The sequence below is a fragment of the Leopardus geoffroyi genome, chromosome B4 (genome assembly GCF_018350155.1).
Source record: "Leopardus geoffroyi isolate Oge1 chromosome B4, O.geoffroyi_Oge1_pat1.0, whole genome shotgun sequence".
Lineage (NCBI taxonomy): Eukaryota > Metazoa > Chordata > Mammalia > Carnivora > Felidae > Leopardus > Leopardus geoffroyi.
The window spans coordinates 139,049,745-139,070,524 of NC_059341.1; the positions used below are offsets into that span (position 1 = coordinate 139,049,745).

The following is a 20,780-nucleotide window of genomic DNA, read 5'->3' on the forward strand; positions in this document are numbered from 1 at the left end:
GCCGGGCCGCGACCTCCCCCTGCGCTGGCAGAGGCCCAGCGCCTTGGCTGGGCACAAAGTCAGCCCCTCACCCCCGACGCACGGCGGGAGGGGGCACGGCTCTCCCTCAGTCCGGGTGCGGGTGTGGGTGTGGGGCGGGTGGTCGGGGTTGACAGCGCTTCTCCACGCTGTCCCCGCTGCCCTTCACCCTTCTCTGTCCCCCGCCCAACCGGGGCACCTCCGCCACCTGTTGACGCGGCCTCCCAGCTCGTGTTCTCTTTCTCCTTCTGTTGAATCCTGGGGTCCTCGGGACCGGTCCTTCCCCCGCCCCCCGCCCCCCTCCCACCCCGGGCACCCCGAGACTCCAGGGCGCTCGCGCCTCGGCCCGGGCCTAGACCGGCTCGGCGGAGGCCAGGGCTCCCGAGGGAGGAGGAGGGGCCTCGCCAGCGTGGCCCGGGCGCCGGGCGGGAACCTCCAGGGTCCCGCGGCCTCGCGCCGGCCCCCGCCGCGACTGCAGCCCCACCCGGCGCGCGGGCCCGGACGCGCGCCTACCCCCAGGCGCACGCGCTGTCCCCCCCGCCCCCCCCCCGTGGCGCGGCACCCGCCCGCCCGGTGACCCCGGCCTCAGTTTCCCCACCGGTGCGGCCGCCGCCGGGCACGAGGTGGGAGTCTCCGGGGCCGCGGCCCCGCCTCCGACCCGGCGGGCAGCCAATCGGGCGCCGCCGCCAGGGGGGTGTGTCCCGCCCGGGGCAAGGCCGGGGGCCCGGGGCGGGGCGGGGCTTCCGGGGGCCACCCGCGCGAGCCGCCCGCGCAGCCGGGCCGGGGCGGGGGGCCGAGGGGCGGCGCGTGCCGCGGGGGGCGCGGCTGGCACGGGCCCGGGGAGGCGGTGCCGGGCATGGGCAGGGGACGCGGCGGCCCCACGGCGGGGGCAGCGGGCGGCGGGGGCGGAGGCGGCGGCAGCTAGCGCCCTGCCCGGCGCCGCCTCCCTCGGCGCGCTCGCCCGGCGGGACCCGCAGGCGGCGGACCGGCCCCAGGTGCTCGGGGGCGGGCGGGCACGCGCGCGCGCGCGGGGGGTCCGCGGACCGGGCCTCCCCTTCTCGGGACCCGGAGCGGCGGCGGCCAGGGGAGGGGCCGGGCCGGGCGGCGCATGCGCGGGACCCGGGGGCGCGGGCCGAGCGCGCTGGGTCCGCCGCTGGGGATCCTCGGGGCCCGGGGGGGGGCGCCCCCTGCCCGGCCTCGCTCCGAGCGCCCGGGGCCCCGGAGACGCCGTGTCCACAGGTTGTCCCGCGGGAGGGAAGGCCCCCCGGGCGGGGGCCGCGGGCGCGCCCTTCCCTCGGCGCTGTCGAGTTGGGGCGTCACCGACTGGGGGCGTCACCCGAGGCCCCCGGGGTCCCCGGGGCTGGGTAGCCGCAGGCCGGGACACCGGGACCCCCGAGGCGGCGCGCCCGGCGGCTGCGGGCGGACGGGAGAAACTCGCCCGCGGAGCGGCTTGGAGTCGCTGCCGCACTTTGCGCCCCGGCGCAGGCGGCGCCCCGGCCGGTCGGGACGAGCCCAGGGCAGCGGCGCCGCGCCACGTTTCTCCCAAGCCCGGCCCTGCGGGGCCGGCGCGCCGCTTCCGCGCCCCGGTCTCCCTGCGTCCCGGCCGCGCGGCCCCGGGGGGAGGGGGTGCGGGGGGTGCGGGCCGGAAGCCGGCTCTGTCCCCACGCCGACCCGGGACGGCCGACTGCGCGCCCGTGCTTTCCTCGCCTTCTTAAGTTGAAAGGAGGCACGGCGTGCCCCAATGTCAGTGTCAAACGTCTCTCTAAGAAAAGTCCACGGTGGTGTAACGTCTCGGATCTGGCGGGGCGCCCCGGGCCCTTCGGGGCTGCACGCCCACCCCAGCCCCGGCTCCCCCCGCTCCCCTCCCCAAACCGGGGAGCCCCCCTCCTCTCCCGGGGCCGCCTGGGAAAGGGCGCGCGGGGCGGGGGGCACAGGGTTTTCCACCGCTGCCCGAGTAGGGTCACGGTGACTTTCCTCTTCCAAGGTGGTGGAGAGTTGGGGAGAATCCAGAGGACACATCGTCATCATTTCCTCCTTTACCTTCTTACTGCCGAGGCTGCCTTGAGAGGCTCTGCCTCCCTGAAGGAACCGCTCCCGGTGACCCAGGCTCAGCACTAAGACGCTGTCATCACAGGTAAATAGAAGGTTTGATTGGCTCGTGTTTCCAGACCGACATGTTTAAGTGTTTGCTTCTGGTTGCCCTACACGCTGGCCATCCGGGGGTTAATTATTACTCAGTGGTGCAGAGTTGGGGGTATGTTTTCCGCGCTTTGAAAGTAAGATAAATGTGGGCCGTGCTCAGTTGCCGGTTCTTGGGTTTGTTTCACTGGGAGTTTCATTCCTTTATAGCAGCTCGGTTCCATGTGATATGAAACCGGCCGGTGGAACTGTTAAGAAATGTTATTCCTTGACAGACTGTGCGGTGACAGGTGCTGACGAGTACTGAACCCCAAACGTGCTGGCTCCTTGCCGTGTTCAGGCTGCTTTGAATATCAGGCAGGTAGCTTGCTGGGGTGGCGGCTCCGGCCTGGAACCGTCATCACACAGGACAGGCACAGCCGGGAGCAGACACGATTCTTCCTGTGCAACTCTGAAGCAAAAGCAGGTTCACCCACAGTTGAGAAAATGTCTTTCTCTTTTCTCAGATCTTAGACACATACTAAGAGACGTCCCATAATCGTGAAATAGTTTCTACCGGCTCATGTCTGTCGGGCTCGTAAGCAGATTTTTAAACGTTGTGCGTGAGCGAGAGAGACTGAGAGGAGAGGAAAGGCGTGTTTCTTCGATAGAAACCATTTTGTCATCGGCTTCCGTTTCATTGACTATTGGGCGAGGAGAGATCTTGCCGTGTGAAATAAATGTTTCTGCTTCATCATTTTGAATGTCCGTATACTATTCCATTGTGCTTAGGTACAGCCACTGTTTAGCCAGCCCCTTAATGTGTGTGTGTCTATATATTATGGTGTGTAATATGTATATATTATTCATTCCACAAATATTTACCGAGTAGCTGCTATGGGCTAATGCGTTCAGTATTGAGCAAAACAACCATAGATCTGCTCGCGAAGCTGATTTTTATGCCAGAATACAAAAAAGAAAGTTGGAGATTGTCCTCCTCATCCTAAAAGATGATTCTGGGGAGCCTGGAGAGAGAAACCATTTTTGCCAAAACATCTTACTGTTTGGTTGCTGGTCAACCGGTGATCTCTTTCCTGCATGCAATGAGCAAATGTGTACCTATGACAAATATTCTTTCAGTAGTCCTTAAAAAAAAAATGTTGGGGTGCCTGCGTGGCTCGGTCGGCTAAAGGTCTGACTCCTGATTTCCGCTCAGGTCATGATCTCACGGTTCATGGGATCAAGCCCCGCATGGGGCTCTCTGCTGACAGCACAAAGCCTGCTTGGAATTCTCTCCTCTTGTCCCCTGTTCATGCACACGCGCTCTCTCTCTCTCAAAATAAATAAATAAGCATTGTAAAAAATTAATTAACTAAATGGTTCTTTGCTTAGTGCAAACACATTATAAACACACCAAATCCTCAGTCTCTGCGCCTGAATATTCTTAAAGGTGCCTCACCTTCCAAGTGCCTGGTGATTTTGTTGAACATTTCAACTAATTTTGCTGCAGTGCAGGGAGAGGGTGTGGCCTGTGTAGTTTCTGCCTTTTCTTTTTTCTAATTTTTTTAAACATTTTAAATGAAAACAATTTTTTTTTAATTTGAGGACCTCTCAATTTTATTTCTGTTTTTGGTGGCTTGATACCGAATCCCTCTTTCGAGTGTTCCACAAACATTTCAAAGAAAGGCATAGTTTCTGTGTGTGGCATGGACATTTGCTGCATCTGTTACTGAAACCTGGTTATTGACATGGAACAGTGGGTTCACCTCCAAGGCCATGTCACGTGGCTAGGGAAAGCTAGGCGATGAACTTTAATTTCCAACTTGGTATTAACATAGTTTTAAGGTAAGAAACCAAAAAGGATGTCCCAGTGGACCGTGTTTGAAAGAACCTGTTTCTTTTCCCAAGGATTTCTTTTTTATATTATTTATTTATTTATGGGGGGGGGTGGAGAGGGGCAGAGGGAGGGAGAGAGAGAGAGAGAGAGAGAGAGAGAGAGAGAGAGAGAGAATCTGAAGCAGGCTCCACGCTCAGTGTGGAGCCCCATGCGGGGCTCGAGCTCATAACCGTGAGATCGTGACCTGAGCCGAAATCAAGAGTCGTACGCTCAACCAGGCACCCCTTCCAAGCATTTCTAATGCTGACATGCCGTGACCTTCTGGAAAAGAGCACGGGCGTGCGAGTTTTCCAGCTGGTCCTACGGATAATCAGACATGACGTGGTCTGATTGTTGTTGTTACGGGGAGGTGTGTTTGTTCTTTGCCTCTGGAGTATTTACTTATGTAACATCTTGTAGGGGTGATGTTGCGACGTCTGGAAGAGCATATACACTCCGAAAAGTGAAGAATTTACTCCCTACTAGGTCAGCCCCGTTACAACTATTTTTGTGGTGGAGCAGCGTTTGTTCTGAGCTTGTCATGTAGTTTCCGTAAAAGTGTTTGAGCATTTTGGTTGGCATCAGGTTGCTGCTGGGCACGGTGGAAATGCCTTAGCTCATTAATCACGTTAGGTCATCAATTTGGATTCTTGCTCCTCGGCTGCTGCCTGCCAGGCCCGGGGTCTTCGTCCACCTGTCTGGACAGCTCTTGCCTCATCAGAAAATGGAATTCTTTTCCGCTTCACCTGTCGGAAGGGTTGGGACGCTCACAGGTGGTGGCTTACGTGAAGATTCTTTGTAAAGTATCGACAAGTGTGCAGAGCCCCGGAGGGGTCTTGGGAGGAATTTCTCAGTAGGTAAACGAGTCCCACATCAGTGAGAACAACTGTCACAAGCATTTTTGTGCTTTCTCCGAATGTGGCCGCGCCCTCACGTTTTTGGTGCTGATGCGTTTTGCATTGGCATGACGTGGGTCACGCAAAGGTCTGTTCCTCATCCTTGGAGGGTGAAATCCTCCCGGACTTGGGCACGACTTTGTTGGGCACCCCCCTCGGTGCTGCAGACAGCAGGCCTGCCTCCCGCCCCCCCTTGACGTTTTGCAGCTTTCCCCCCGCCCCCCAAACTGGGATGGCCGGACCACCCTCTCTCTCCCAACGAGACGGGTGTCGCCGCACCCGTGCTGGGCTGCCTCGTGCTGTGTCCTCTGCATCCCTATTCTAAAGTGGCAGTTGCGGTTGAAGTGATTCTGCCCGCGCTCATCGCTAGGTTTGGGGTATGTTAGGTATTCGATAGACCTTTTATGAGATGGCCCGAGAGTCTAATTAAATAGAATGCGATTTCTTTCCGCAAGGTCATGGATTCAGATGCCAAACAACTGACTTATTAGGCAAGGGGTATGTTTACACCCAAATGGGGTGGGGAGCGCTCATCTCTAAGAGGGCAGGAGTCCCTGCGGGGGGAAGAAAGGCACAGGAGGAATTGGGGAAAACCCTGGCTACCTGCCCGTGTGTTCCGGGACGCTGTGCTCACCTGCCTGCTTCTAGTATGCTCTGTTTTCAGGGATTTGTAAGTAAAGAGGAGGGACAGTTTCGCATCTGATCTGCATGCTTCACACCTTTCGCTTAGAGACCACAAGTCAACCTTTAGGAAAGAATCACTTTGAATCGTCCAAGTTAGGAAAGCAAATGCAGGATGACTCATTGCCTCAAAGACGACGAAGCGTCATGTGAACGATTTGAAACTATAATACACTTAAGTGAATGGGACACCGTGGTTCCCTTTTTTTTTGTTGTTTGTTTTTCATTTTTACGTGTGGGGGAGGCCCCGCGTTTTCTTGCAGCCACTTGTAACTGAATAAGCCTGTGGCGATGTGATAACCACACTGAGGTGACAAATTGCCAAGCTCCAGTCAAACGGACCCAGTCATTGAGAAGTTGACCCATGGATACAGCCCTGTCTGGAATATTCTAAGACGTCAGTTGTCGGCCTTAACTGACTACTTAAACACATGCTCAACAATTAAGCAACGCGGCTCGTAAGACACAGGATTGAAGAGTCCACATGCCACGAAATCTTGATGATCTGAGAGCAGGTTTTCTTCTATCACCTGTATGTTAAATGGGGTATTTTTTGCCAGGAGAATCTTTTGAAGCATCTCAGGCAGCTTTCGTCGTTGGACAAGTTGCCATCCGTTAGGATACCTCCACGAGGAGCACACTCCCCCTGTCTTGGAGGGTGAGGAAATTTGATAAATTCGACGGTCTCCTCTGGCTCATTTTCCAGGACAGCTTGGCACCTGGGTCAGAGTCGTATTCACTCACTGTCCACTTACTTTCCATTTTAAGTTTATTTATTTATTTGAGAGAGAGAGAGAGAGAGAGAGAGAGAGAGAGTCTCAAGCAGGCTCCACGCTCAGCACGAAGCCTGACGTGGGGTTCGATCCCACGACCCTGGGATCGTGATCTGAGCCGAAATCAAGAAGAGTCAGGCACTCGACCGACTGAGCCATCCAGGCGCCCCGGGAAGACATTCTATCTTGTGGTACTTCTGAGACCAGGAAAGTAAACCTAATCCGTCCTCCTCAGGGAGGAGTCCTGGGAGGGACCGGACGAGTAGCTGAGAAACAGGTTCGGCCGTGGGAGGATGCTGACCGCACGCGCCTCGTGGGGAGCCGTGCCCTGGGAAGAAGGCTTTGGAAAATAAGAGGTGTGAGGAGAAAGGTATGGAGTGTAGCAGCATCTGAAGGTAGTGTTCCTTGGGCGAAAAGACCAGTGTAAACAGGGTTGAAAGAACTCGCGTGCCAGGCCACGAGAAAAGGACACGGGCACAGACGACGTTGGAGCGCTGCTCCAGCGCCGAGAAAGAAGGTTCTAGATGCGGGAGGAGGATCAAGTGAAGGGATAGGGGTCCCGGGAGAGCCGGGAAGCTCACACAGCTGGAGCCGCCGGTAGAAACCACCCCAAAGAGGAAGATCCAACACTGGCAAGGTCCCCGTCTCGGTGTGTGAGTCCAGGGGGGAGAGGGCGTTCAGCAGGATGTCCATACGAGCAGAGGGGAAAAGGTGGTCCTTTGTTTTCACCCCAGAGCCCGAAAATGATGGGCCTTCTTCTGCTCCGTTCTCTAGCTTAGATGAATCCAGCAAAGTTAGCTTTTCACATCTGGGTCAGAAATCTACAGGAAGGTGAATTTTTTTTCAATTTTTTTTTTAAAAAATTAAATTTTTTAAAAATTTTTTTGGAAAAAATTTTTAAAAATTTTTTAATTTTTTAATGTTTATTTTTGACAGAGAGAGAGAGAGACAGACAGACAGACAGAACATGAGCGGGGGAGGGGCAGAGAGAGAGGGAGACATAGAATCCGAAGCAGGCTCCAGGATCCGAGCTGTCAGCACAGAGCCCGACAATGGGCTCGAACTCACAACCGTGAGATCATGACCTGAGCCGAAGCCGGACGCTCGACGACCGAGCCACCCAGGCGCCCCAACATGAAGGTGAATTTTTAACCACATTCAAGGACACATTCAAGGACAGCTGGTAGTCTTTCGTTCTCACAGGGGCACAGGACAGTTAAGGAGCAAGAAGCTGGAAGGAAGAAGCTAGCCAGGAAAGCAGACACATCCGTGGCTGATTCGCACACTGAGACCAGCAAAGGCAGGGGAAGCGCTCAGCCACAGTGCATTCAGAGGTGGGCTTTCCACGTTTGCGGAAGTCATGCTCTAGAAAGTATTGGCCAGACACGGTATCAGAACTGGCACCGTCTCTGAGAACAAAGTCTCAGAAGGACAAGAACAAGAACCAAAACGTACAACTCAGTAAAGGAGTTGCTTTTAAGGGATGAGAAGTGAAATTCCGGCCGAGGTGTCAGCACATCATCCGCCTGTTGTTCCAAGACAGCTTCCGTCATCACGTTTGCTCACACAGAGGCTGCGTGGCCCAGGGACCCGGGAAGCAGACGCTTGCTTTCTGGTCCTGGGCTTGTGCCCTCCGCAGAGCCCTGGGCGCCCCTCTCCGGGCTCCAGCAGTCAGTCTCCGCCGTTGCCTGGGGCGCCCGGCCTCGCCTCCTCCCTGGAGGCCCGTGCACTTGACCTCAGGTCCGACGTCCACCGGCCTCCGGACGTCACCCTGACCCTCCCGGGACCTCCCACCCAAACTGTCCAGCCCTTGCTCCTGGGCCAGCACACGGCCTCCCGGTGGGCCAGTGGAGACGGGACGAGGGCAGGGTCCTGCCCTGTGGCCGTCCGCCTCGCACGGGCCCATCTGGCCTGCCCCTCGGTTTCCCCAGTGACAAATGGGGTGACTCCCAGTGCTTTCCACGGGTGCTTGCGGCTGGCACATAGTAAGACGTCCGTAGGCGTTTCTTTGCTTATGTTGACTGTCAGCCTTCACGGTGACTCACCCAGCCCTACTCACCTGCTCCCGTGGTGCATGGGAAGGCCCGGGCCTCACTCGCAGGGGCCGACATTGCTCCCGTACCCCCAGACCCTCTCACGCACCGAGCTTCCTCCTGTTGCCTGGGCTGCTCCGTTACCCCGGGCCCTCAGCATCCCCCCTCGCCCCCGTGACCGCTGCCTGGAGATCTGAGCCTGAAGTTGCTTCCTCAGGGAAGCCTCTCTGAATTGCCTGCCCGGCTTGTATCCCTCTGATGTGAGCACTTCCGACGCCCAGTGCTTTTCCTCCAAAGCACGCACGCGTTACAGGTTCGCCGTCGTGGCGGCCTGATGACCGCTGCTGTCCCCGCCAGACGCGGACCCCAAAGCCCGGAGCCGTAGGTGCCTCGCTCTCCGTCAGCCCAGCATCGCCCAGGTCTGTGCTGCCGGCTCGGGCGGTGCCCCCCGAGTGAGCTGCGAGCCCCCGTAGGGCCGCCCTCCCGCTGAGATTCGCCGATGGCCCAAGCAGGTGCCACCACCTTCAGGAGGCCTTCCGAGAGCTTCCCCCAGACCAGATACGAGAATTTTGTCCCTCGGGTATTCAGACCCAGCGGCACTGGGAACCTCTCTGGTCTGATTCCGCCTTCACCACAGCAGCTGTTCACTGAGTACTTCAGTCATTTATTTCGAAGCCTGAGCATTTATTCAGCAAATATTTACTGAGTGCCCACCTTGTGCCAGGCCGTGTTCTAGGCGCTGAGGAAGCAGTCGAAAGACAACACGCAGTCACCCTTACAAAGCACTGCATTTCTGGACGAGTGGGGCTCCCAGGCTAAGAGGGGAGGCAGGGCCCAAAGCAAATAATGCCAGAGTTTTAACAGTGGTCTGGATGGACGACTCGATAAATATTTGTCTTTAAAATTCAGAATTCCCGGGGCACCTGGGTGGCTTAGTCAGTTAAATGTCAGACTTGATTTTGGCTCAGGTCATGATCTCCTGGTTCATGAGTTTGAGACCCATATGGGGTTCTATGCTGATAGCTTGGAGCCTGCTTGGGATTCTCTCTCTCTCTCTCTCTCTCTCTCTCTCCCCCTTCCTCCCTCCCTCCCTCTCCCTCTCTCCCCCTACCTTGCTTGCTCGCTGTCTCAAAATAAATAAATAAACATTAAAACAAACATTTTTTTATCAGCGTTTATTTATTTTTGGGACAGAGAGAGACAGAGCATGAACGGGGGAGGGGCAGAGAGAGAGGGAGACACAGAATCGGAAACAGGCTCCAGGCTCTGAGCCATCAGCCCAGAGCCTGACGCGGGGCTCGAACTCACGGACCGCGAGATCGTGACCTGGCTGAAGTCGGACGCTTAACCGACTGCGCCACCCAGGCGCCCCAAAACAAACATTTTTTTTAATTCGGAACGTCCTTTCATTAAAGGAAGCAAGTCGAGAAAGAGGCGATTAATCGTGAACAACAATGATCCAAGAGATTTCAGAACCCATTTTCGTTCTGGCTATTATCTTAAAGGCATTAAGTGCTCAAGTGAGACCCTTTTGACCCGCTGAGGTGAATATTAACTCTAATCGTGCATCTAATGACCTATATGCAGGAAACGCTGTACGTTCAGGTGCAGGGTCTGCCTTCTCTTTGCCGCCGAACTTCCAGCAGTAAACGCAGATAAGCCCTCTGTGCAGTGAGTCTATCTTAATCTTGTGAGCATGGTAATTGCCTCCTGAAAGGCCACCTTGACAGGACAGGAGCTGGATTGTGTGCCGTTTGCTTGACACCGTTGGGTCTGATAGCAGTGAACCAACCGGGCAAATTGTTCCCTGGACGAGTACAAGCCCCTTTCCCAGGATAACATACGATGAGTGATGTCAAGGCCTCCGAGGGCAGGCAGGCGTCTTGCTTCGTGGCTGCGGCGGTGGGGAGGGAGGTGGTGGTGTCCCGCCCGGGGCTGTCATGAGCCCTGTCACGTCAGGTGGGAGCAGACTGACTCCCCGAGGTGCCTGGGAGATCATCCCGGCCGCCTTCCTCCGTGGGTGTGTTGATGTGTTGGGCTGGCTTCCAATACCAGACTGCCCTCTTTCTGTTAGGCTCCCCTCAGATCAGACAACCGAGATGCATTTGAAGTCAGGTGTTGTTTTTTTTTTAATTGTTTTTTATATTTATTTTTTGAGAGACAGACAGAGAGAGCAAGCTGGGGAGGGGCAGAGAGAGACAGGGTGGGGGAGACACAGAATCTGAAGCAGGCTCCAGGCTCCCAGCTGTTGGCACAGAGCCCGATGCGGGGCTCGAACTCACCAACTGCGAGATCATGACCTGAGCCGAAGTTGGACGCTTAACTGACTGAGCCACCCAGGCACCCCTATGATTGTGTGAGTTTTGAATGTCATCTGTGGTCCCTGTTTCCTTGCTGGCCGCCAGCCAGAGGTGGTTCTCGGCCTCTAGAGGCTTCACACATCCCTTCTCTCGAGGCCCCTTTACCGTCAAAATCGGCAACATGGGTTGAGTTGTCCTCACATCCGGAATCTCTCCGGCATCCCTTTCTGCCTCATCGCAGCCAGAGAGAGTTCTCTGCTTGTAAGGGCTCAGGAGACTCGAGTGGTCCTCCCTGAATGATCCGGGCCCATCTCCTCGGCCAGGGGTCTGTGCCTGTCTGCGTCCGTCTCCTCGAACAGCTGTAACAAAGCACCACAGTCTGGGTGGCTTGAAACGACGGTTTATTCTCTGCAGTTCTGGGGGCAGGACGTCGGCCGTCCAGATGCCAGCGGGGCTGCTCCCCCCATGAGGCTCGGGGCAGAACTTTCCTCACCTTCTCTCCTGGTGATGGCGTCAGGCTTGGTGTGGTTTGGCTTGTAGACCCATCCCTCCAGTCTCTGCCTCTGTCAGCACACGGTGGTCTCGGGGTGTGTGTGTGTGTGTGTCCAAATTCCCCCGTGACACCAGTCCTATTGGATCAAGGGCCCACCCCACTGCAGGGTGACCTCATCGTAACTACATCTGCAAAGACCTTGTTTCCGATAAGGTCGCATTCTGAAGTCCCGGAGGTGATGTGGGGCGTGGGTCTGTCTTTTGGAGGGTGGCGGGCGGGACACACATCACCCCCTGCAGAACCCTCGGTCACACCTGCAGAGCCCCCTTCTCCACGCAAGGCCACATCTCCATGGGCTCCGAGACTGGGGCTCTGCGTATCCCTGGACCTCTTTGGGGGCCATTATTTGGCCCCACGTCATAATCCTGCCTTCGTGGAATTCACGGCCTCTCCTGTTCATACTCGAATACGAGTGAGCTCTTTAGCGTCCAGCCCTGTCCACTAAAGACGTCTCTGGAACAGCAGAGAGGAAAAGCTGGGGCCGGGGTTGTCGGTGCGTTAGGCACTTGGGGTAGGGTGGGTCACACAGACACAAGCGGGGAGAGTTTTAGGGGGACGTGTGTAACAGCATGGTGAGTGGCTGGGCACGGTGGTTTCCTTCCTTCCCTCCACCTGGCTGATGCCCGGGAGAACCTTGTGCTGCCCTGCGGAGGGCATGAGCAGTGGACGCCTCTAGAGTATTGGGAGGTCGCGGCCGCGTGGGACTCTCCCAGCCCTGGGTCCCTGTTTACAGCAAGGGAGGACACCCGAGTTGTGCTTATTCCCCACGTGGGAGGTCTTCTCTGACCCCGTATTTGTAACTGCGGCCCCTCCCTCCTGTCTTGTCTCCATCCAACATAGGACACAGGACATCCATCCCTGTTTGTTGGTTTCTCCCCGCCCCCCCGACCCCAAGAACGGCAACTGGGCAGGGATGTCTTGTCTGTGTTCTGCGCTCCTGTACCCTCAGTGCCTAGAACATGACCGAGCATAGAAGGCAGCTAAAAATGTTGAACGGACACAGCCTCCCTGTCTACTTAATGCTTGTTGAAAAGACGACCGTTTTTCTGTTCTAAAATTTTGCTGGCATTTTACTAGAAAGGTGTGATTTCAGTAACACTGCCTGAACGAATGTGAGGGAAACTTGAAGGAAGTGTAGTTGTTCCTCATATACCAGGCTATGGAGTTTATTTTAGGGCACAGAAGTACTTTGGAGCTCCAGAAGTAAAAACTAAAGGGAAAAACGACCATTTAAAACTCTGGAGCCGAGAGTCACAACTATTAAGTGGTTTAAAAATGTTAAGATAGGGGCTCCAGTCTTGGTAATAGCGTAGGAGTTTGGAAGCCAACCGGAAAAGGTGGATGAAATCTTTAAACACGTGCCAAGGCGTTGGAGAGCTCACCAGGTAGTGAACAGTTGCCAGGCTGAGGTCTGGAGAAGTTGGACACTTGACACTTGGGGTCGTTTTGTCCCCAGTTTATGGATGAAGCAATTAAGAGGCTAAAGAGCACGGCTAAAAGTAAAAATTGGGGGTATAAAACCTACGAGAAGGGGAGACCCTGGCAAACATCCCAAACTTTGGGTTGGGACCCAAAAAGCTGTCCTCTAGGAATACCGCGACCTGGAGATCAGTCAGCTTGCTCACGAACTGAGCCCGGCTGTAACTAATCGCGTTCCTTGAGGGGGATGAAGGTGGTCCCAGATTGCCAGGACCCTGGCAGATACTTGCAGGAAGAAAGCATCACCCTGGGCCTCTATTTCCAGGAATAAATTCACAAGCATAGGTAGTCCTCGCTCGTCAGTTCCATTATGCACAAATTCCAATGACCAGTTAAATACCACCAGGCTCCCTAAAACACAGTTCAGGTTTCCATGACCCGGTACCTGAATTAAGCAGCTGCGGGAAGCCCACAGCCCCCTCACCAGTCTTCCAATCACTACACAGATAACAGATCTGTGACCAATCCCAGCTCTCCTTTCAAAGTCGGTCTGTGATTGGCCCTGCGCATCTATCATTCAGTACCTGCATAGACCACCTCCTCCTCTCCCAGCGACAAACCCACCTGACCTTTTCTAGCACCAGATAAGCCTGTAAGAGGAACGAAGCAACAAAGAAAAAGGTGCAGCAAGTAAATGAAAGGTGGTAACACGGGGAATAAAATCTGAATCGGACCTAAACGGAGTTACAGAAAAACAGCTGGCGGTGGGGATGCTGCCATTTAGAGACGCTAGATGGAAATCCAGAGGCACCTGGTACAAGGGACCTGTCTGCATAAACAAGGAACGTGATTGGGACAGAAAGAGGGAGATGTCCCAGAAGAGGTGATTGTAGCAAACTTTACCTTAGAGGATGTGTCCCAGATGTTTCAGGATCTTGAACGTGCAAAGCATAAGTAAGTGATGGAAGCCAGTCCAAACTTAGGAGTTTGACAATTTACGAAAGAAAGCACAGAAAAGATGCTCACTCCAAATCGTGACTTGTACGAGAGGAAGCCAAGCATGGCTCACATACTTGCAAAGTTTTTTACAAGGAAATAAAACACTTGAATTTCAGTGTTTCTAATGTTTTAGATTACAGTGTACTAAATCCATATTAGTGTTACTATATTTTTTGTTCCCTGGTTCATTTACAACTGATAATAAGGGAATTTTTAATGTTTTGCCAAAACCTTTTGAAGGTCATGGTAATTTTCACCACTGATTAGTAAAATCATTTTGCCCAGTTTCTGCCTGCATGATCCTTTTCGTGGTCAGGCAGGATCGTACAAATCGAGACTGTTTGTAGAGAATGACACACAACAAAACCGACCAAGCATACGTGGAGAGAAGACTCATGAAACGCAGAAATGAGAGATGATGGAAACAGACCCGCAAGACTCTAAATATTAGGCTTATAAGATATAAACTTCAAAAGCACCTGCTTACTCTATTCAAGAAGATAAACGACAAGGTTGGGAGTTTTGGTAGAGCACTAGACATTATATATTTACAAAGGACATTGATTGGAAAAATACCCAGGTAGAAATTACAAAAGTAAAAAATGCAAAAACTTAAATGGTGTACTCTGTAGATCAATAAAACAGCAGAGTAGACACAACTGCCGGGAGAATTGTTGAATTAACACTAGGTCAGAAAATAATATCTAAAATGAAGCACAAAGAGACAAAAGGACGGAATATAAGTATGGAGAATTACATTATACGTATAATTGGAATCCTAGGAGGACAAGAAAGGGAGAATGGAACAGAAGCAATGTTTACGGATATAGTGGCTGAAGTTTCTCTAACACCGACGAAAGACATCAAGTCACAAATTCAAGAATCCTATAGAACTACAGCCAGAATTAAAAAAGAAAACTCCATATCTAGACACACTATGGTAAGACGGCTGATAAATAAAGACAAAGAGATCACCTTAAAAGAAACTAGAGGTTAAAACAATTTGAAAAGACATCACTTTCAGAGGAGCAACAAGTCAGAGATAATTTCTCAACCAAATTTTCAGACTTCTTAACCCAAAACAGATCATTTTCTCAGCCAGAAGACAATGAAAAGACACCTTCAGTGTACTGAAAGTTGTTTTTCTCCTCCCAGGAATGAAAGGTTAGTTTAACATTTAAAAAGTCAGGGCACCTGGATGGCTCAGTCGGTTGAGCATCCAACTTTTGGTTTCAGCTCAGGTCATGATCTCACAGTTTGTGGGTTCGAGACCCAAATGAGGCTCTGCGCTGACAGCATGGAGCCTGCTTGGGACTCTCTCCATCTCTCTCTGCCCCTCCCCACATGATTTCTCTCTCTCTCAAAATAAATAAATAAACGTTAAAAAAACATTTAAAAAGCAATCAACTATCAAAAAATTATGAACTGCCTAGGGATAAAATGCATGAGATGTGCTCAGTGAAATCTACACAGCATTGCTGAGAGAAATATTAAAATAAATGGCAAGTTATCCCATGCTCTTGAATCAGAAGACTCAGTATTGTTTAGATGGCAGTGCTTCTTAAAATGATCTCTAGACTCAAAGCGATCAAAATTGAATCTTAGCATGCCCTTTTGTAGAATTGGACAAGTTGATTCTAAAATTATGTGGAAAGGTACAGGAGCGAGAGCAGCTAAAACAACACTGAGAAAGATCACAGTTGGAAGACTCAGACTACCTGAGTCCAAGAATTGTTCTAGAGCTACAGTAGTCAAGACAGTGTGGTGTTGATATGAAAGCAGACAGACGAATGGAACAGAATAGCAAGTCCAGAAATAAATTCTCACATGTGTGGTCAATAGACTTTCAACAAAGTGCCAAGTCATTCCGATGGGGAAAAAAAATCATCTTTTCAACAAAGAGTGCTGGGATAATTGGATAGCAGTATGCAAAAGAACAAATCTTGAATCTCATCAAAAACCATATTAAAGAAAGGGAGGAGTAGGGGCGCCTAGACGGCTCACTTGGTTACACGTCTGACTCTTGATTTCAGCTCAGGTCATGATCTCACGGCTCGTGATTCTGATCTCACAGCTCGTGTTTCTGAGCCCCGTGTTGGGCTCTGTGTTGACAGCCCAGAACTTGCTTGGGATTCTCTCTCTCCCTCTCTCTCTGCCCCTCCCCCACTGGTGTGAGCTCTCTCTCTCACAAAACAAATAAAACATTTAAGAAAATAAAGAGGAGGAGGAGGAGGAACTTGAAATGGGTCACAGACCCAATGGTAAGGATGAAAAACACAACTTCAAGAAGAAAATATTGAAGCAGTCTTAGTGATTTGGGGTTTAGCAAAGATTTCTTATGTATGATTCTAAAAGCATGAACTATGAAAAAAGTAAGAAATTGTATTTCATCAAAATTACAAAGTTTTGCTCACTAAAAGACACAAGAAAACGAAAAGTCAAGCCACAGACTTGGAGAAAATATTTGCAAAATGTACATCTGACAAAGGACTTACAGCTGGAATATATAAAGAACTCTTACAATTCAATAAGAAGACAAAGAACCCAATTAAGAATTAGAGCAAAAATGGGCAAACCACTTGAACAGGCTCTTCAACGAAGGGCAGTGGATGGCAGGTAGGCACATGAAAAGATGTTCAGCATCATTATTATTAGGAAAATGGGGATTGACAGATATCACTGTCAGTAGTAGAGAAACATCACTACACACCAACTAGAATAACCGAATTTAAAATTAAAAAGCCTGACCAAGTATGGCGGAAGGTACGGAACAGCAGGGACTCTGATACGTTGATGGCAGGAATGTAAAATGGTGCAGCCACGTTGGAAAACATTTTGGCAAATGGTATCACTGACATTATTATCAGAAATATCATACACCTGAAAGAAGCCAAATCAAAAGGCTACACACTGTATGATTCCAGCCATATGCCATTCTGAAGAAAGCGGAACTGTAGAGATGGTCAAAGGATCGGTGGTTGCGGGAGGCTGGGGGAGGGAGGGATGAATAGGCAAAGTATAGAGGATTTTTAGGCAGTGAGACTCGTCTGTCTGAGACAGCCATTTGTCCAAACCCACAGAATGCACAACAAAAGTGAACCCTAAGTTAAACCATGGACTTCAGTTAATAATAATATATTGATATTGGCTCATCAATGGTAACAAAAGTACCAGGATGCTACTAATGGGAAAACTGTGGAGGGTGTGTGTGTGTGTGTGTGTGTGTGTGTGTGTGTTGGGGGGTATTATGGAAACTCTTGTACTTTCCACTCAGTTTTTCTGTAAACCTAAATCTACTCTAAATAATAAAATCTATTAATTGAAAGTGAAATTAAACATGACATCCAGCTCAGGGCACCTGGGTGGCTCAGTCGGTGAAATGTCCAACTCTTGGTTTCGGCTCAGGCCATGCTCTCATGGCTCGTGGGTTCAAGCCCCGCATCGGGCTCCACGCTGGCAGTTTGGAGCCTGCTTGGGATTCTCTCTCCTTCTCTCTCTGCCACTTCCCTGCTCGCTCACTCACTCACTCTCTCTAAAAATAAATAAATAAACTTAAAAACAAATTTTTTAAATGACATCCAGCTTAAAAAGGAAAAAGTGGGGTGGGGGGGGCACCTGGGTAGCTCAGTCACTTCAACATCCGACTTCAGCCCAGGTCATGATCCCGTGCTTGGTGGGTTCGAGCCTCACTTCGGGCTCTGTGCGGACAGCACAGGGCCCGCTTCAGATCCTCTGTCCCCCTCTCTTTGCCCCTCCCCCAGCTGCACTCTCTCATAGGCTTGTTAGTTAAAATGATTTGAGGTTTTTTTTTGGTAAGAAAGGGAGCGACGTTTGCAATTTAGTGCCAATGTTAGATTCATTCAGCCAATATTTATAGAACACTTGCCTGGAATAGCAGAGGACGGTGGCAGATGTGAACTCTGCTTTAAGAAGTTACGGGTCGTTTGGGCAGGAAAGGCGCTGGTCAATACCTTGGGTGTGAGCTGCGTGGACGCAGAGGACAGACAGGTGGGTCTGGGAAGGCTTTGGGGAAGAACTGGTGTTTGAGCTTCCCCTAAAATGTGTGGGAATAGGAAGCATCCCAGCCAACGAAATAGGATAAAGTATAAAAGCTGGAAAACACGAGTTGAGTCTGGCAAATGATGAGTAGATTGTTTTGGCCAGAGTACAGGGTTTGCAAAGGGAAATGAAGACAAGATCAATTCCTTCAGGATCAAGTATTTACTGACCTCCTTCATGTCAGGCATGGGTCTGAGCACTGGGGAGACGTGAAGTGAGCAAAAATCTACAGAGTCCCTTTCCTCCTGGAGCTGGTGCTCCGGCAGGGACAGACAGGTGATGAGCATGGGGGGGGGGGGGGAGGTGCTCCGTGAGCAGGAGGTGGTACGATCAGGGCTGCACTTGGGGACGAACCTGGCAGCAAGACCCCACGAGGGGGAGACAGGCGGCGAGGGAGGCCATTGGAAGGCTGTCGCAGGAGTCCAGGCGGAGGGTGTGATGCCCCGCGCTGGGCTGCAGGTGGGATGGATGCAGGTGACTTCAGAAGAAAACGGTCCTTCAAAACAAACCACGAACAAAGCAGAGCGTCCCGAGGACCCCAAGCTGTAACTTCGTGCAGACGTAAAAGACCAAGGTTGTATCAGGCATGCTGGGTACAAGGCGTGGTGACAGCTGTCCCTGGCCTCAGATGTGCCCTCTTGCTGGCACGGTGGCTGGAGGAGCCTCCTGCACGTAAGGCATCCTTGCTCTGACAGGTTCCTCCGCCCTGCGGAAACCACAGAAACAGGACCGTCCCCTGCTTCCAATCCCCGGCACTCGATCTTATGAATAAACCCTTAGTAGTCTCCTGTTTCTCTCTTATTTTTATGCAGAGCATTATAGCAGAAAAGTCCGTATTTCCCCCCTGAAACAGGTTGCCCCTGTTCCCTTCGCCCTCTTGTCTCTGTAAATTGCATTCTCCAAGTTTCTTTAGGAAAGCATTTGCTCTGCACCGACGCGGGCCCTCGATTGGCTGTGACGAGGGTGAGCCAAACGTTTGAATTGCGTCCAGCTGCTTCCCATCTGCGTTAGGTGGATTTCGGCGGGGTTCTCTGCACCCTCTTCTTACTTGGGAATAGACAGAATAATTCTGTGTTCCGCTTTCTGTGTTATGGTGAATGGGACTTGAAGCTATGTCGTTCTGAGAACCTCCAGTTCCAAGCAAGAAAGCCTCGCAAGGTCTTCCAGCTGGCACGGTGACCAAACCCAAGGCGTGGAAGTTGCCAGAGAGGCTCGGAGCCTGTGGGAGTTCCCAGCGTCGGGAGGGGGCCTCGGGTACCTCAGTTAGGGGGTCTTACCGAATGCTGCTTCTCCACAGAGACCTCCTGAGAGTAGGTTATTCAGTGCAAGTAGGTGTTCACTCGGTTTCCACTCCTGTTGGAAAACAGGAAGAGAGAGGGATGTGTGATGTCACTGAAGACAAAAGAGAACCGTGGAAGGGCTTCGGATTGCGAAGTCGTGACAGCAACGTTCAATACCTGACCCCGGACTGGATCCCGTACCCGGGGGGGAGAATGCTTTCCTGTGCGTTCTCAGATCAGCTGGCGAAACTTGACCACGGATCGTAGATTAAAGTACTGTATCTCTGTCAATTTAGTGACGTTGATAAGTGCACGGTGGTGCAAGAGAATATCCTTATTCTTTGCAAGCACAGACTTCGTTCAGTGTGGAGGGGGAGCTGCTGTGCGTCAGACACGTGCACACGCACTTGCATACGCGCGTGCACACACACGTTCTGTGGCTCCCTGCCTATAAAGACGAAGCAAAGGAGAGAGACGATGGGCAGAACGGTAATTATAAGGGGATGCAGGTAAAGGGAGTACGGTGTTCTTTGTGCTGTTTTTTTGCGTAGGTGCATCTTTTCTGCAAGTGAAATTGCTTCCAAATAAAAAGTTAAAGGGCGAAGGGATCAACACAAAAGATGGCAGCTACATTAGGTGTCCCGGCTACATGTACTGCCCTGTTTGGGTTGTGAAAGCCACAGATGGGAACATATGAACACAAGGTCTTAAAATAATCACTCTTTATTAAAGTTTTAAAAAAAAGTGGGTTTTTTTTTGAGATGATGAGAGATCCACGTATAGTTGTAAGAAATGACAGAGAGAGCTCCCCAGGACTCTTGACCCGGTTTCCTCTTGCAAAACAATAGCGCACCATCACAATCAGGTTATCAGTCGGGGCATCGGCACTGATGTCGACAAGACACAGAACGTTTTTCGTCACCCGGTGATCCCTCACACGGATACAGCCACATTGATCCCTCCTGCCCACCTCTTCCTTGTCTCTGGCAACCTGCTCTACGTTTGTATTACTCCGTCGTTTCAAGAGCGTTACACCACGAATCCTGTAGTACGTAACCTTTTGGGATTGGCTTTCTTTTCACTCGGCACGATTCTCCTGAGATTCATCCACGTCGTTGGGTGCCCGCCCTCTTTATTGCTCTGGAGCGTTCCACGGCACAGGTGGGCCACTGCTTGTGGGGCCATTCGCCCGCGGAAGGACATGCGGGTAGTTCGCAGTTACGAGTTATTACGCGTAAAGCTGCTGTGGACGTTGGTGTCCAGGTCTTCTGGTTTTGTTTGGGATCGCTCCGTTGAGAGGCAGTTTGCATACCAGACAGCAGACGGCTTTAAGTGCACAAAACAACTCCATGGGTTTTTGTTGTTTTTATTATTATTATAGTTACAGGGTCGTACAGCCGTCACCACGATATAATTTTAGAACATTTTCATCACCCCTGAGAGACACCACATCCCCGTTCGCTGTTTCCTCCGCGCACGCCCCGTCCAGCCCTGGGCAACTCTGGATCCACGTTCTGTCTCTGTACTGCGTACACTGGGATGGCATCCTCCACACGGTCCTTCGCGACTGGCTTTTTTCAGGTAGCGTGATGCTTCCGGGGGCCATTCGTGCAATAGCATGCATCAGCCTTCATTTCTTTTTATTTGCCAGAAAATATTGTATAGATACAGCCTACACCGTGCTCAGTACATTTTATTGGTCCAGTACTCAGTGGGGGGACGTGCGGACAGCCTTCGCTTTTGGGCTCTGACGGATGATGCTGTTATGAACGTTT

At 52.2% G+C, this 20,780-nt stretch overlaps 1 protein-coding gene across 2 annotated transcripts in view; it reads left to right on the top strand.

Moving 5' to 3' along the window:
- The first annotated feature begins 870 nt into the window (after nt 1-870).
- The window catches only part of PPARA (peroxisome proliferator activated receptor alpha), a 70,102-nt gene continuing 50,192 nt past the window's right edge, over nt 871-20,780 (top strand). The window contains exons 1-2 of one of the 2 annotated variants that reach the window (XM_045466435.1): nt 871-1,013; nt 2,003-2,152. The gene's annotated coding sequence lies outside the window, so the exon portion shown is untranslated. Of the gene's footprint in view, nt 1,014-1,141; nt 1,258-2,002; nt 2,153-20,780 lie in introns of those variants that run through there. The other variant, XM_045466434.1, reaches the window with a different exon arrangement.